Source organism: Amblyraja radiata, chromosome 34, assembly GCF_010909765.2.
Source record: "Amblyraja radiata isolate CabotCenter1 chromosome 34, sAmbRad1.1.pri, whole genome shotgun sequence".
Classification (NCBI taxonomy): domain Eukaryota; kingdom Metazoa; phylum Chordata; class Chondrichthyes; order Rajiformes; family Rajidae; genus Amblyraja; species Amblyraja radiata.
The window spans coordinates 23,247,064-23,263,528 of record NC_045989.1 but is presented as its reverse complement, the minus strand read 5'-3'; the positions used below and the strand labels follow the sequence as shown (position 1 = coordinate 23,263,528).

Genomic DNA, 16,465 nt, shown 5'->3' with positions numbered 1-16,465 from the left:
GGCAACATATTTCAAACAAATCTCAGATAGTGACAAAGAATGAACCCGTAAATATTGCCTTTGAAGTGAAAAAGAATATTATTTTGCACAGCAAAAGACAATGTTCACTAATAACTCAAAAATAGAAGAAAACACAGATGAATGATTCTCCAATTATAGCTCCCTTTATTTTTGGTATTATTCTTCGATATTCTTATGCATAAGAGAAAAAAAGTGTGTTAACTATTTACACAAACTTCTGGTAGATTTACTGTACACACCAATTAATGAATACCTGGGGGAATAATGGATGAGTGGACAGCCAGTTTTATTGGGGTAAAGGAGGAGGAGTGGGCAGGGTTGGGTAGAAGATCGTAGGACATAGGAGCTAACTTAGGCCATTCGGCCCATCAAGTCTACTCGCCATTCAATCACTGCTGTTCTATCTCTCCCTATCAACCCCACTCTCCTGCCTTCTCCCTATAAATCCTGACATTCATACTTGTCAAGACTAGTCCAATGACTTGGCCTCACCACACACTTGATTAAATAAATTTCTCCTCATCTCCATTCCAAAGGTACGTCCTTTTATTCTGAGGCTGTGCACTCTCATCCTCGACTCTCCAACTACTGGAAGCATCCTCTCCACATCCACTCCATCCAGGCCTTTCATTATTCGGTAGGTTTCAAAGAGATTGCCCCCTCATCCTTCTGAACTCTAGCGAGTACAGGCCCAGAGAATGGATAGTGTTAAACAGTTTTTGGATCCCAGTCTTTGATTAAATTGACTGAAAGATGCAGAAGGGAACAGACCAGTCGGATCAGCGAATGCACACCGACCCTTTTAAACTAGTTCTATGTTATCCCACTTTCTCATCCACTCCTTACACACTAGGAGTCAATTTACAGAAGGCCAATTAACCTACAAACCTGCACATCTGTCGGATGTGGGGGGGAACCAGAGCACCTGGAGGGAACCCACACGGTCACAGGGAGAACGTACAAACTCCAGACAGACAGCACCGGAGGCCAGGATCGAACCCAGGTCTCTGGGGCTGTGTGCTTGGTACTTATCACTTTCAATGATTCTTCTGCCTGTACCTCGGGTGTTAGCGGATAAAGTGGCCATGTCCTCCTTGCAATGTTATCCTGCTTTCATATCTTACACACTAGGGACAATGTACAGAAGCCAAACCTGCACGTCTTTGGAACGCAGCAGGAAACCAGAGCACCCGGAGAAAACCCACGTGGTCACAAGCAGAACGTTCAAACTCAGCACAGACAGCGTCGGTGATCAGGATCGAACCTGGGTCTCTGCCGCTGTGAGGCAGCAACCACCACTATATCATAAAATCGACTGATGGACAAAAGGCACCACTCATCTGCATGACATTTATTTTGCTATCAGTTGGTGGTCTTTGGGCTTGAAAATCTCTCTCCTGTTTTACTTTGCTTATAACATTAACTTCTGCTGGGCTATGATTTCACTGGTTTTGGCAGCTACCCAATAACTTGTTCAAGGAGCCATTCTTAACATGTACACTAAACCACAAAATCTTTTACCAAGCTATTCAAAAGTAAAAGCAATCACAGACCAGCACATTCCTTTACAGTCTAACATGGCTATTCAGTATGGGCCATTGGAAAGAATTGCAGAATAATACAGCACGGCATGAAAACATAAAGTTATTTGCCTCGAGTATTTGCCAGCATTTTTCTCTTTGTGAATCAGTTGTTCAATGCTCTCTATTGTCACGTGGACCAGGTACAGGGAAACACGTTTTTTGCAATACAAATCAGCAAGGCTATCACCATACATACATAAGCACAATTGCCCCAGTCAGTGAAGAATGTACAGAACTGCCCACTGAGTCAACAGACAATAGACAATATGTGCAGGAGTAGGCCATTTGGCCCTTCGAGCCAGCACTGCCATTCAATGTGATCATGGCTGATCATCCCCAATCAGTACCCCTGTTCCTGCCTTCTCCCCATATCCCTTGACTCCGCTATTTTTAAGAGCCCTATCTAGCTCTCTCTTGAAAGCATCCAGAGAACCTGCCTCTACTGCCCTCTGAGGCAGAGAATTCCACAGACTCACCACTCTCTGTGAGAAAAAGTGTTTCCTCGTCTCCATTCTAAATGGCTTACCCCTTATTCTTAAACCTGGTTCTGGACTCCCCCAACATCGGGAACATGTATTATTCCCAGACCTTCTAACCCTATTCTCCATTCTAACTATAACCATGGGGATCATGACGTGGCGATCCCTGGAAGCGATGCACTCTGTGACGAGTCGGGCGGCAATTCTGTCAACATGTTGGACAATGACAGGAGCCAACAGCGTGCCACACCGTCTGATACACTAGTGAACAAACTATAAGCATTGAAGAGGAATAAAGCTTTTTGGCTTGTAAAGAACTTATTAAGAAAAACTACCCAACTCCAAATTGATTTCATGAAGTGTTTATCATGCCAACAATCTTTCAGGGGTGAAGTCATGAGATTGGACCTGGTATTTCAAATTGTGTTCCAGGTTTGCAAGCCCAACATTTTCCTGGAATTAGGTGTGCATTTAATTATGTCATTATTTGCACAGTGCAGGTTTCTACCAACACAAACTGATGCTTGAAGCTGCAGGCAACGTACTTTGTGGAACGTTCTATGTAGATTACAGCAAATTGTCATCATTCTTAGCTTTTCTGCAACCTAAGCAGATACAGAGCGAAAAAAAACCCAAGGTGTTCGAGGAACTCAGCAGGTCAGGCAGCATTTTTAGTTTAGTATAGAGATACAACACGGAAACAGGCCCTTCGGCCCACCGAGTCCGTGCCGACCAGCGACCCTGCACACTAACACTATCCGACACACTAAGGATGATTTTTTACAGTTTTACCAAAGCAATTCACCTACAATCTTGTACGTCTTTGTAGTGTGAGAGGAAACTGGTGCACCCAGAGAAAATCCACACAGGTTCATAAGCTCATGTGCTAGTAGCAGAATTAGGCCATTCGGCCTATCAAGTCAACTCCGCCATTCAACCATGGCAGATCTATCTGTCCCTCCTAACCCTGTTCTCCTGCCTTCTCTCCGTAACCCCTGATACCCGTACTAATCAGGTCGCAGGGAGAACATACCTACTCTGTACAGAAGGCATACATAGTCAGGATTGAACCTGGGTTTCGATGGTATGGTGTGCAATGGAATAGTTGCTAGTCCTTGCAAAGAATAGTGTCACTGCCTGAAGATGTGATCTTTTGGCTCCAATTCAGCTCCTGCACAAACGCAGATGAGTTCCTTCATGCAATCAATCTCCACACATACTATTACCATGCATCAACGCCTCTCATGTTTCTGTCTTAAACAAAGCACACATTAAATCATAGTCATACAGGGTGGAAACAAGCCATTTATCCCAACTTATTCATGCCGCCCAAAATGCTCCACCTAACCATAACGTTGTGTATTAACCAGCATCAGCAGTTCCTGGTTTCTGCAGAAACAGGCCCTTCAACCCAATCTGTCCATGCCGACCAAGATAACACATCTAACTAAGCCTGTCCCATTTGCCTGCGTTTTGGCCATACCTCTCTAAACCATTTCTGTCCATGCATCTGTCCAAGGATCTTTTAAATGCTGTCATAGTACCTGCTCATCTACCTCCTCTAGCAGATGGTTCCATTTACCTGCAACCCTCTGACTGAAAATGTTTCTCCTCAGGTTCCTATTAAATTTTGCCCCTCTCACCTTAAATCCACATCCTCCAGTTCTTGACTCCCCATACCCTGGATAAAATACAGTGCATTCAGCTTACCTATTCCTGGTGTTTTGAGAGTTATTAATTGATGCAGCGTCTCAGTGTCATAAGGTTATAAGATCATAAAGAATAGTAGAATTAGGCCATTCGTCCCCATCAAGTCTACTCAGCCATTCAATCATGGCTGATCTATCTCTCCCTCCTAACTCCATTCTCCTGCCTTCTCCCCATAACCTCTGACACCCGTACTAATCAAGAATCTGTCTATCCCTGTCTATCTCAGCGTGAAGAGGTTTGTGAAAAGAAGTTGAAGCTTTTCCCCTTCACCTTAAAACTATGTCCTGTGGTCCTCGATTGCATCGACTGTGCGTCTTAGGGTGGCATGGTGGTGCAGCGGTAGAGTTGCTGCCTGACAGCACTTGCAGTGTCAGAAGCACGGGTTCGATCCCGACTACGGGTGCTCTCTGTACGGAGTTCGTACGTTCTCCCCATGACCGCGTGGGTTTTCTCTGAGATCTTCGGTTTCCTCCAACGCTCCGAAGACGTACGGGTTTGCAGGTTAATTGGCTTGGTACAAGCGTAAGTTGTCCCTGGTGTGTCGGCTAGTGATAGTGTGCGGGGATCGCTGGTCGGCGCGGACTCGGTGGGCCGAAGGGCCTGTTTCCGCGCTGTATCTCTAAACTAAAACTAAACTACCCGATCTATTCCTCTCGTGATTTTTTAATTTTGATGAAGAATTTGATCTGTAAAGATAGTGGAGGAATGGAGCGCATAATTCCGCAGCTGAGCAATGCAACGTACAAACATACCCCGCTAACTGAATATCAGAAGCAGTAACAGATGTGACATCATCGCACTGTGTCATCCAACCTCGCTTAGATTTCAGTCGTGCTGTTTTACATTATTTCTACATCTGGAAGTTGAAGAAACGCATGTTATGTTTTTTTTATATAATCTGACTTTCATCTGAGTTCAACCTTAATAAAAAAAGGCAAAAGAATGGTAATTCAACATTCAATATTGAATTAATTGCATCTATATAATGTGCGTTATCAGGAACAGCTCTCATATTGTTTAACCATAAATTAGAACAGCGGAAACTGAGAAGTGTGGATTAACTCTTCGAGTGCCCTTTCAAAGTATACAGATTGATATAGAGCAAGGAAACAGGCCCTTCAGCCCAAAGTCAGTACCAGTTGATACTAATCCTAGGTTAATCCCATTTTCCCATCAATTTCCAATCAATTTTCCCCAAATTCTCATAGATTCATAGAATAGATTAATTAGAAATAGGTGCAGGAGTAGGCCATTCGGCCCTTCGAGCCTGCACCACCATTCAAGAGACCAAAACTGTACGCAATACTCCAGGTGTGGTCCCACCAAGACCCTGTACAACTGCAATAGAACCTCCCTGCTCCTATACTCAAATCCTTTTGCTATGAATTCCACCACTCATCTACAAACCAGGGCCCATTTACAGTGGCCAATTCATTTCCGTATGTGGGAGGAAACCAGAGGGCTCAGGAGAGGCTTAAGTGATCCCAGGAATAACGTGCAAACTCCACACAGAGAGCATCGGAGGTCAGGACTGAGCTGGATTGTTGTGGCTGCAGCTCTACCAGATTCGCCTGTTCCACCCTTTATTTCAATTTTGAACCATTTACCAAAACAAAAAGGAAGCAAAGCAGCGAGTGTCACGGTGGCGCAGCGGTAGAGTTGCTGCCTTACAGCACCAGAGCCATGGGTTCAACCCTGACTACAGGTGCTGTCTGTACAGAGTTTGTATGTTCTCCCTGTGACCACGTGGGTTTCCTCCAGGTGCTCTGGTTTACTTCCACATTACAAAGGCGTGCAGGTTTGTTGGTTAATTGGCTTCTATAAATTGTCCCCAGTGTGTAGGGATAGATCTAGTATATGGGTGATCGCTGGTCGGTGCAGACTCAGTGGGCTGGAGTGCCTCTTTCCACGCTGTATCTCTAATTTAGACCACAGTATAAAGGGGCTGTCCCACTGCGGCGACCTAATTCGCGAGTTTAGAAGAGTTTAGGAGAGTTTGAATAAGTGTCATGTTGAAGACCTCCTTTTACTATGTAGGAGACCTCCTTCAACCTCCTTCAACTATGTTGAAAACTATCTACGATTACCTTCGATTACCCTCGATTACCTACGAATAACATGCCGACCTACTTCGACTAAACCTACGAGTAAAAAAACGTATCGATGTTTTCTATGGCGACCTTTTTTTACTCGCGGGCATTTTTCAGCATGTTGAAAAAAAACGCCGCAACCTAGTTGAGGCCTCGAGTACGCCGGGACTATTCTCGAGCATGAAGGAGAGTTACGAAGACCTCCTAGGACCTCGTGTCGACCATGCGGCGAGTATGAGTCGAGGGCAAACTCGCCAGAACTCGCGGATTAGGTCACCGCAGTGGGACAGCCCCTATTTGCAACCAAGTTAAACAATCATGACCTGTTATGCATCTTGTCCTTGAAAGTGTAAAAGGGTACATGGACACAATGGTTAAAATTAGAATTATAAAACACAATATGGCAGCTTGTAACTTTTTTTGTGTGGAAAAAGTTACCCTCAAATTTAAGATTTAATTTTTCCCCCCTCACCTCACATACATAAAGTGTATGCAAAGCACACTTTACTAATTTCTCCTTCAATACCATTGGTTGGCCAGTGACGCAACTGATAGAGATGCTGCCTCACGGTGCCAGAGACCCGCTTTTGATCTTGACCTCGGCTGCTGTCTTTGTGGAGTTTGCACGCTTCTTCCTGTGACCGTGTGGGTTTCTTCCGGGGGGGCTCCAGTTTCTTCCCAAATCACAAAGGCGTGCAGGTTTGTAAGTTAATTGGCTTCACTAAAATTGTAAATTGCCATTAGTATGTAAGATAGTGCTAGTGTACGGGGTGATCGCCGGTTGGCGTGGACCGAAGGGCCTATTTCCGCACTGTATCGCTGGAGTCTAAATTCCAAACATGTGCAGGTTGGTCGATTAATTAGTCAATGCAATCAGAACTAGTGTGAATGGCTTTTCAATGGTCAGTGTGGGTCGAAGGAACGGCTTCAATCAATCAAAACCATACTTTTCTCATTTTAGTTCAGGTTTCATGGATTTTTTGGGGGGGACTATTTGAGGAAAACAATTTCCTGCATCTGCAGTTTATTGTGTCTCCAGTAAATGAAGCTGATATTATCATTCTGCAAATTTCATCCTTGAGTCTTTGTAATTATTATTTAGAGCACAAATGTTTAGGCAGTTGCATCTTCAACGGAATATATCGAGGAGCTGTGCTGACAAGAATGTGACCACAGTCATAATGACAACATTGACTTTGCTTCCTCCTATAATTTGACATAATCTTCACTCACAACACAATGCTGAAGTAGCATGTTTAAACAATCATGATGTTTTCATCAAACATTTTATTGAGGCAATCAAATGGCCTTCTGCTTCATCATTGAGTGGCACGCAGCTTGTTCCAGAATCGCACTTATACAGTGTAGTGCAAGTGAGATGCACTGTGTAATGTGACAAATAATGGAGTTGTTTTATCTTTATGTATTAATTTCTGGAGCATTAAGCAATATCAACTCATTTTGTCCGGGCTGTTTACAAAGAGATTCCGCAAAGTCAAAACATGATACTTCTTTCGCAGAAATCAAATTTAAAATGGTATGTTCTAATGTGTGTGCATAACTGTGTGTGTGTGTGTGTGTGTGTGTGTGTGCGTGTGTATGCATGTGTGCATGTGTCTGTGCGTGTGTGTGTATATGTGTGTGTACATGCGCGTGTGTGTATGTTTGTGTGTGTATGTGTGTGTGTATGTGTGTGTGTATGTGTGTGTGTGTTATTTATCATTACAAAATTGTGAGTTCTAGTATGTGTGTTTGTGTGTGTCTAAATTATAAGTTCTGTGTGTGTGCGAGTGTGTGTATTATTTACCATTACAAGATTATAAGTTCTAGTATGTGTGTGTGTGTGTGTGTGTGTCTACATTTGTGTGTGTGTCATTTATCATTAGGCGCATATTCACGATAGAAAACTCAAGAACAATATAAATTGAAATATCTGGCAATGAGATGTTATTTGCTGCATAGATTTGTACTTTTGCTTTTGTGTCTTTCTTTTAATCCCCTTTGTGTGGCAAGGGTGAGTGACATGGCAAACCTGTGGTTGCGCGAGGCATGCTGAGAGGAGGAATCGCAATCCACCCACTAAATGCCCAACAGCTCTTTTGTCATGCCAATGTAGGGACCTAATTACAAATAGAGGCATCTCCAAACTGTGCTGTCCCCTTGCCCGATGCAGACAGAGTAATATTGCACAGACAGGCAGGAGAGAGGAGAGCGCAAGATGCACTGAGTCTAACCTAAACACCTCTCACCAGCAACATCAAACATTATCCTTCAGACAAAACAGGACTTAGAGAATTATTGTACTCACATTCCATTTGCAATGAAATGGTGCATCACAGCGAATGCATTAAAAGAACCCTTCTGTGGACAAAAAGACTTTTAAGAGAATAAATGTATGAATAAAATGTTGGGGTTCTTTACCAGTTGAAATGAAATAATGGTGGCTCTGTTTACAAATAAAATCAGACTAATTGCATTTAAATCTTCATATCCACAAGCCAAACATTGATTGAGTCGCAGAGAGACACAAAATACTGGAGTAACTCAGCGGGACAGGCAGCATTTCTGGAGAGAAGGAATGGGTGATGTTTCGGGTCTAGACCGTTCTTCAAACTAGTCTAGATCTTCAGACGTCTAGATCGTCTGAAGAAGTGTCTCAACCCGTAACGTCATCCATTCCTTCTCTCCAGAGACACTGCCTGCTCGCTTTATGTGTCTCTCTTCTATTTAAACCTGCGTCTTCAGTTCCTTCCTACACACTGATTGAGTCGATCCATGCTGTTAATTTGTGGTACTAGAAGGATTTTCACTCATTTCTGACGACAATTTAGCGGCACGGTGGCGCAGCGGTAGAGTGGCTGTCTTACAGCGCCAACGACCCGGGCTCAATCCTGACTACTGGTGCTTGTCTACACGGAGTTTGTTACGTTCTCCCCGTGACCTGCGTGGGTTCACTCCGGGTGCTCCGGTTTCTTCCCACACTCCAAAGACGTGCAGGTTTGCAGGCTAATTGTCTTGGTATAATCGGGCTGCTTGTCTGCAGGGAGTCTATATATTCTTGGAAGTCAATAGACAACGGACAATAGGTGCAGGAGCAGGATATTTGAGCCAGCACCGCCATTCAATGTGATCATGGCTGATCATCCCCAATCAGTACCCCGTTCCTACCTACTCCCCATATCCCCTGACTCCGCTATTTTTAAGAGCCCTATCTAGTTCTCTCTTGAAAGTATCCAGAGAACCTGCCTCCACCTGGGGCAGAGAATTCCACAGACTCACCACTCTCTGTGGGAAAAAGTGTTTCCTCGTCTCCGTTCTAAATGGCTTACTCCTTATTCTTAATCTTATAATTCTTAAGTCGTCTGTGGGAACGGACCTGTCGGCTATGTGTGGTCAGGACCGGTGGAGCGAGGAATGGTCAGTTGGGTTTAATAAAAGGGAGGAGCGGGGGTGCCACATTTCCGAAGAAAATTCCAGGGTGGGGGGATTTTGTCCGGATTAATTAGGAGGGGAGTGGGGGAGAGAAGCGGACTACCAGATGGTGTAAAACTATTGGTGGACCTGTCCTCAGTGACTCAGTTTCCCCCCCTGGGTGGGAGAGCCTGAAGATTCACCAGTGCCTGTGAGCGCGGAGATCTCTCCTCGTATCCGCCAGCCAAACATTGATTGAGTCGCCCCATGCTGTTGGATTTGTAACACATCCTTGGGAAGGATTTCTGCTCATTTCCAATGAGGGATTCCTCCTCGTTTCCATCCTAAGTAGGCAGGATAAAAACGAGGGCAGTCTGACCCCTGGGTTCCGAATGCCGCTCTACATTTACCCTGCCAGGCCCCTAAAGAGTTGGATACATTTTGCTAAACAGGACCTGCTCAGACAGGTTTGGCTGTAAACTGGATGTAATGAGGTCTCATTCTTACCCCAGCCATTATCTGCCTGAAATAACGCAATATGTAACCCAATTAGCATCGCTTGCAACAGGCCGTTTCGGATCTGACCATTTTATAAATATAAATTATTTATTCCACCTGTAAATTTCTACTTGCATGTTTATCATGGGCGTTCATCCCTACCAGTGCAGTGATGCAATTATACTGACAAGATTTATGCGGTGAAATTGTGGTACTCAGCATTGTGCGAGAGGGTGATTGGTTTCCCGGTATAATTGCTTGGAATGGAAAAATAATGTGGCATTTGCAACATAAATCTAGCGTTCAATTTCAAAGTGTTTCACAGACTTTGCATTTTCAGACCCGGTCTAATTGAGCTCTAATTTGGCACCTGGCGTAAGCCTGTAGCCCCATTCAAAGATCACACTGGGGTTTCCTCCTCTCCGCGCCTTGAAGCCAACACATGCGCCAATTATGGACTCAAGTACAGCAATATTGCTCGCGCGAATATCAAGGCCTACCAAGTTCCGTAGCCTCTCCTCAAATTGTCCCTGGGGCTAAACAGGTGCAAGGTAGAAATTCACAAAGGTTACGTTCCCTTGCGTAGTCTCTCCCTGTAGGAATGTGGGTCGGAGATAAACGGATAGCCGTAAATTCTGAAGCACACAAGTCGAGTGTTTAGTTTAGTTTTGGGATACAGAGCGGAAACAGGCCCTTCGGCCCGTTGAGTCCGCGCCGACCAGCGATCCCCACACACTAGCATTACCCTGCACACACTAGGGACAATTTTACTTTTTTTACCAAGGCAATTAACCTACAAACTTGCAGGTCTTTGGAGTGTGGGAGGAAACTGAAGATCCCGGGGGAAACCCATGCAGGTCACGGGGAGAATGTACAAACTGCGTACAGACACAGCACCTGTGGTCGGGATCGAACCTGGGTCTCTGGCGCTGTAAGGCAGCAACTCTACCACTGCGCCACCGTGCCACTCTGGTGGTCTGAATCTCTCTGTCTCGTTTGCCCATTCCACGCTGTCTTCAAGCGAGGCTTGTAGCAACAGCGTGCACTAATAGGGCAGTCACGGTGGCGCAGCGGTAGAGTTGCTGCCTTACAGCGAAATGCAGCGCCAGAGACCCGGGTTCGATCCCGACTATGGGTGCTGTCTGTACGCAGTTTGTACATTCTCCCCGTGATCTGCGTGAGTTTTCTCCGAGATCCTCGGTTTCCTCCCACACTCCAAATACGTACAGGTTTGTAGGTTAATTGGTTTGATAAAAATGTAAAATTGTCCAAGTTGGCGATATGCAGAGTACTGCCCTGCTGACTACAACATTCAGAAGGTTATAGATTATGGATTCAATTTAATTATTTAAAAAAATCTTTGGCCTTATAAATAGTTTGCATGCAAATTCATACCATTCAAACCTGTTGTTAATTTCACACAACTGGAGTTGGTTTTCAATGGACAAGACTGGCACTGTGCAGAATGCCCGGAGCGTTCTTGTCCAGAATCCACTCACTGTGGCTGCAGTGCAAAGCAATCACTCAGTAATGCCCTAGTACTCTGTGAAGACCCAAAACTCCTCTGTTAAGAAGGAGAAGGTAGCAGGAGTGGTGTCACGGTGGCACAGTGGTAGAGTTGCTGCCTTACAACACCAGAGACACGGGTTTGGTCCTGACTGCGGGTGCTGTCTGTACGGAGTTTGTTCGTTCTCCCCGTGACTATGTGGGTTTTGCTCGGGTTTCCTCCCACACTCCAAAGACGTGCAGGTTTGTTGGTTAATTGGCTTTGGATAAAAATTGGAAATTGTCCCTATTGTGTAGAATTGTGCTAGTGTACAGGGATGATCGTTGGTCAGCGCGGACTTGGTGGGCCAAAGGGCCTGTTTCCATGCTATATCTCTAAACTAAACTAAAATCAATGATCACCACTTATGCATCAGCTGCCAACGTAGGAGGAATCAAATTATTTAGCAAAGTGCAGCCAGAACTACTGGCCAAGGATGGGGCAAGTGTTTAGGGATTGGGAACTGGCAAGCATGGTCGAAGAAACAAAGTACCTTTGTGAATGTTTGAGACTTCTGGCTACGTTTTTGGGTGCGAGTTCAATCCTGACCTTGGGAGCTGTCTGTGAGGAGTTTGCATGTTCTCCCTGTGAGAACGTAGACGAGGAAACACTTTTTCTCACAGAGAGTGGTGAGTCTGTGGAATTCTCTGCCTCAGAGGGCGGTGGAGGCAGGATCTCTGGATGCTTTCAAGAGAGAGCTAGATAGTGCTCTTAAAAATAGCAGAGTCAGGGGATATGGGGAGAAGGCAGGAACGGGGTACTGATTGGGGATGATCAGCCATGATCACATTCAATGGCAGTGCTGGCTCGAAGGGCCGAATGGCCTACTCCTGCACCCATTGTCTATTGTCTATTGACTATGTGGGTTTCATAAGTTCACAAGTTCATATGTTGTAGGAGCAGAATTAGGCCATTCGGCCCATCAAGTTTGCTTTGCCATTCGATCATGGCTGATCTATCCTTTTCTACTCAACCCCATTCTCCTGCCTTCTCCCCATAATCCCTGACACCCATAGTACCAATCAAGAATCTATCAAATCTCCACCTTAAAAATATTCATTGGCTTGGCCTCCACAGCCTTCTGTGGCAGGTGTGGCTTCCTCTGGGTGCTCTGGTTTCCTACCACATCCCAAAGTCGTGTGGGTTTGTAAGATCTTTGGCCGCAGTGTGTAGGGAGTGGATATGAGTGGGATAGCATAGAACTTGGGCGAACGGGTGATCGAAGGTCAGCGCGGACTGGGTGGGCTGAAGGGCCTGTTTCCAGGCTGCATATTTCGACCAATTCAGTCATGAATAGAAGTAGAATTTTTAACCAAATCACTGCCGTGCACCATGATGACCGCAGGTCCATTGTGGAGGAAATTGTCTGACTCAGATCCAGGAGAATGTGACGTTTATTCAGGATGTACAGTGTGCAGTAACTCACCACGGACGTGGTTTAGTTAAAGCTGCCAACAGATATGCCTTTCATTATTTATTCTTTTGAGTTCGTTGGCTGTAAAGAAACAATTGTTAATGCTAATGATTCCAAATGATTTAAAAGCCTGCGCAAGGCAACAAAAATGAACAAGGAAATGGTTAGAGCCACATGCTTTTTTGTTCCAAAGTACAAAAAAGGCAGACAAAGACTTCCAGTGCCCACTGGAACATTCCACAAGGAATGGGACAATTGGTGTGGGGGTGTAAGTCAAATAATATCCTGTTAATCATCCGTTTAAGGAACTGCAGATGCTGGAAAATCGAAGGTAGATAAAAGTGCTGGAGAAACTCAGCGGGTGCAGCAGCATCTATGGAGCGAAGGAAATGGACAACGTTTCGGGACGAAACGTTGCCTATTTCCTTCGCTCCATAGATGCTGCTGCACCCGCTGAGTTTCTCTGGCACTTTTGTCTACCTCCTGTTGACCAAGCCTATGCAAACCAACCTAGACCACTAATGACAGCAACAAAGGACATGAGTTAAAAATAGTTGATAAGTTCATGTTATGGGAACAGATTTAGGCCATTCAGCCCATCAAGTCTACTCCACCATTCAATCACGGCTGATCTATCTTTCTGCCTTCTCCTGCCTGCTCCTCATAACCTCGCTCTGACACCCTTGCTGTCAATCTCCGCCTTAAAAATATCCATTGTTTGACTTCGGCAACTTTATGCGGCAATGAATTCCACAGATTCCCCATCCTCTGACTAAAGAAATTCCTCCTCATTTCCATTCAAAGAGTATGTTCATTTATTCTGAGGTTATGGCCTCTGGTCCTCAACTCCCCCACTAGTGGAAACATCCTCTCCACATCAACTCTATCCAGGCCTTTCACTATTTGGTAAGTTTCAACGAGGTCACCCCCTCATCCTTCTAAACTCCAGTGAGTACAGGCCCAGTGCCGTGAAACGCTCATCATATGTTAACCCACTCATTCCCAGTGATACTGAATGTTGTCCTACTGATTCCCAAAAAGGAATTAGACCCCAAATTCTTGTTTTATTGTAGAAACAAGGATCCGCAGATGCTGGTTTACATAAAAAGACACAAAGTGCTGGAGTAACTCAGAGAGACAAGCAGCATCTCTGGAAATATGTGTAGCAAGGAACTGCAGATGCTGATTTAAATCGAAGATAGATACAAAAAGCTGGAGTAACGCAGCGGGACAGGCAGCTTCACTGGAGAAGGAATGGGTGATGTTTTGGGTCGAGACCCTTCATCAGACTGCAGTTTTTTTATTAGTAGAACCTTTTCATCCCCCCAGGTGAGGGATGGTTGGACATGGGCCAAAGATGATTATACATATAAAATTATAAAAGGACTGGACAAGCTAGATGCAGGAAAAATGATCCCAGTGTTGGGCGAGTCCAGAACCAGGGGCCACAGTCTAAAAATAAAGGGTAGGCCATTTAAGATTGAGATGAGAAAAAACACTTTCACCCAGAGAGTTGTGATTTTGTGGAATTCTCTGCCACAGAAGGCAGTGGAGGCCGTCACTGGATTAATGTAAAAGAGAGTTAGATAGAGCTCTTGGGACTAGCGGAATCAAGGGGATATGGGGAGAAGGCAGGAATGGGTTAGTGGGTGATCAGCCATGATCACAATGAATGGCGGTGCTGGCTTGAAGGGCTAAATGGCCTCCTCCTGCACCTATTTTCTATGTTTCTATGTTTAAAAGGCTGTAATATAAGGGCCTCTGAGTTAAGTTTAGTTTAGAGATACAGTGTGAAAACAAGGCCTTGGGCCCATCGAGTCCACGCAGACCTTGGATCGCCCGTACACGAACCATGTTTCGGGTGGGAACTTTTCTTCACACCGCACCAGCATCTGCAGTTCCTTCCTACACTCCTTGTTTCTACATTCTACATCAAGAGCTTCCAGCTTGTCACGACCTGATTCATGTGAAAGAAAGTTTATTTGCAGCACGCAAACCCTGACCAATAACCGCTGCTACTTCCAAATCCAACATCTTTAATTTCTTCCGTGCTGGAAATACACACTGCGCCGTACAGTCATGGGGAAAACTTCAAATGCACAAAGTATTTGGTATCAGGGGAAGTTCTGCTTTTGGCTGCTCAGCTGGCCCTGACTGACTACCTCCAGATTCAATTTGTGTAGAAATTCACTCAGATAAATTTCTTACCTCATTGCTCATATTTCCCCGTGGATTAGAACCGCCGTCACCTGTGTGTCAGAAGGCTGTCGGTTTATGTCCAACTTAACGCACTTGTACACCTAATCTAGACCTTACAGTGAGCTGCTGAGAGAATGTCGCTTTGTACGATACAATACGATAAAACTTTACTCATCTCCGGAGGGAAATTGTTCTGCCGAGAGTCAGAACTCAACAAGGTAAACAAAAACTTGAATTTAAAAGTGAGAAACATCTTTTCTTATTTATTTTATTTTCTTCTGCACTGGTTTGGTAGCTTAGGGGTCTTTGTCTTGCTCTTTCGTATTTTATCTCTTTTTGTCTTTATTCCTTTCCTTCTTTCTTTGTTTTTGTTTTTTTTCTTTTTCCCCCCTTTTTTTTAAAATTTAGGCTATAAGGTTAGAGAATGAAGCTGTACAATAATTGCGTAATTGTGATGCCGATTGTCTTATCCTTGTACAATTGCTTCTAATAAAAATTAATTAAAAAAAAAAAAGGTGAGAAACAGAGAGAAAAAAGACAAGCGAGTGTTGTCTGGCTACGGTGTGCATCTTTACTGGAACGATCGAACAAACGCAGGCTTATCCCCAGAGCAGAGGATTCTAAACTAGAGTGCCCCCTACACAGCCATCCCTCAGCAGAGATGCTAATCTGAAGCCCGATCTGACTTTTCCCCATTTTAGGGGAGTCCGGAATCAGGGGTCACAGTTTAAGAATAAGGGGTAAGGCCATTTAGGACTGAGATGAGGAAAAGCTTCTTCACCCAGAGAGTTGTGAATCTGTGGAATTCTCTGCCACAGAAGGCAGTGGAGGCCAATTCACTGGATGTTTTCAAGAGAGAGTTAGGGCTAACGGAATCAAGGGATATGGAAAGAAAGCAGGAAAGGGGTACTGATTTTGGATGATCAGCCATGATCTTATTGAATGGCGGTGTTGGTTCGACGGGCCGAATGGCCTACTCCTGCACCTGTTTTCTATGTTTCTATGACTGCTCAAGAAGGGCATAAGTGATCGCTTGTCACTTGAAGCAGAGTAATCATATTTTTCCCCGTAATTTCTTCACCAACAGACAATGTCGAAGCAGGTTGGCCCAGGTCCTGGGAGCAGTGCGGCAACCTTGTGTGCAGGAAGGAACTGCAGACGCTGGTTCAAGAAGAGCTCAAGAAGACTGAAGAAGTGTCTCGACCTGAAACGTCACCTATTCCTTTCCCCCAGGGATGCTGCCTGACCCGTAGATTTACCCCGGCATTTTGTGAGGCGACCTTACTCGCTGTCCTTTACCCACTCGGTCTCGTTGGGCAACACGGTGGCGCAGCGGTAGAGTTGCTGCCTCACAACACCAGAGACCCGGGTGCGAACCTCACTGTGGGCGCTGTCTGTGTGGAGTTTGTACGTTCTCCCCGTGACCTGCGTGGGTTTTCCCCGGGTGCTCCAGTTTCCTCCCACACTCCAAAGATATGCAGGTTTGTCGGCTAATTGGCTCTGGTAAGTTGCAA

The 16,465-nt window shown here is 44.9% G+C and overlaps 1 long non-coding RNA gene across 1 annotated transcript in view; it reads right to left on the bottom strand.

Moving 5' to 3' along the window:
* The window catches only part of LOC116991682, a 1,144,705-nt gene that overhangs the window by 561,052 nt on the left and 567,188 nt on the right, over positions 1 to 16,465 (bottom strand). The gene's annotated exons all lie outside the window — the stretch shown is intronic.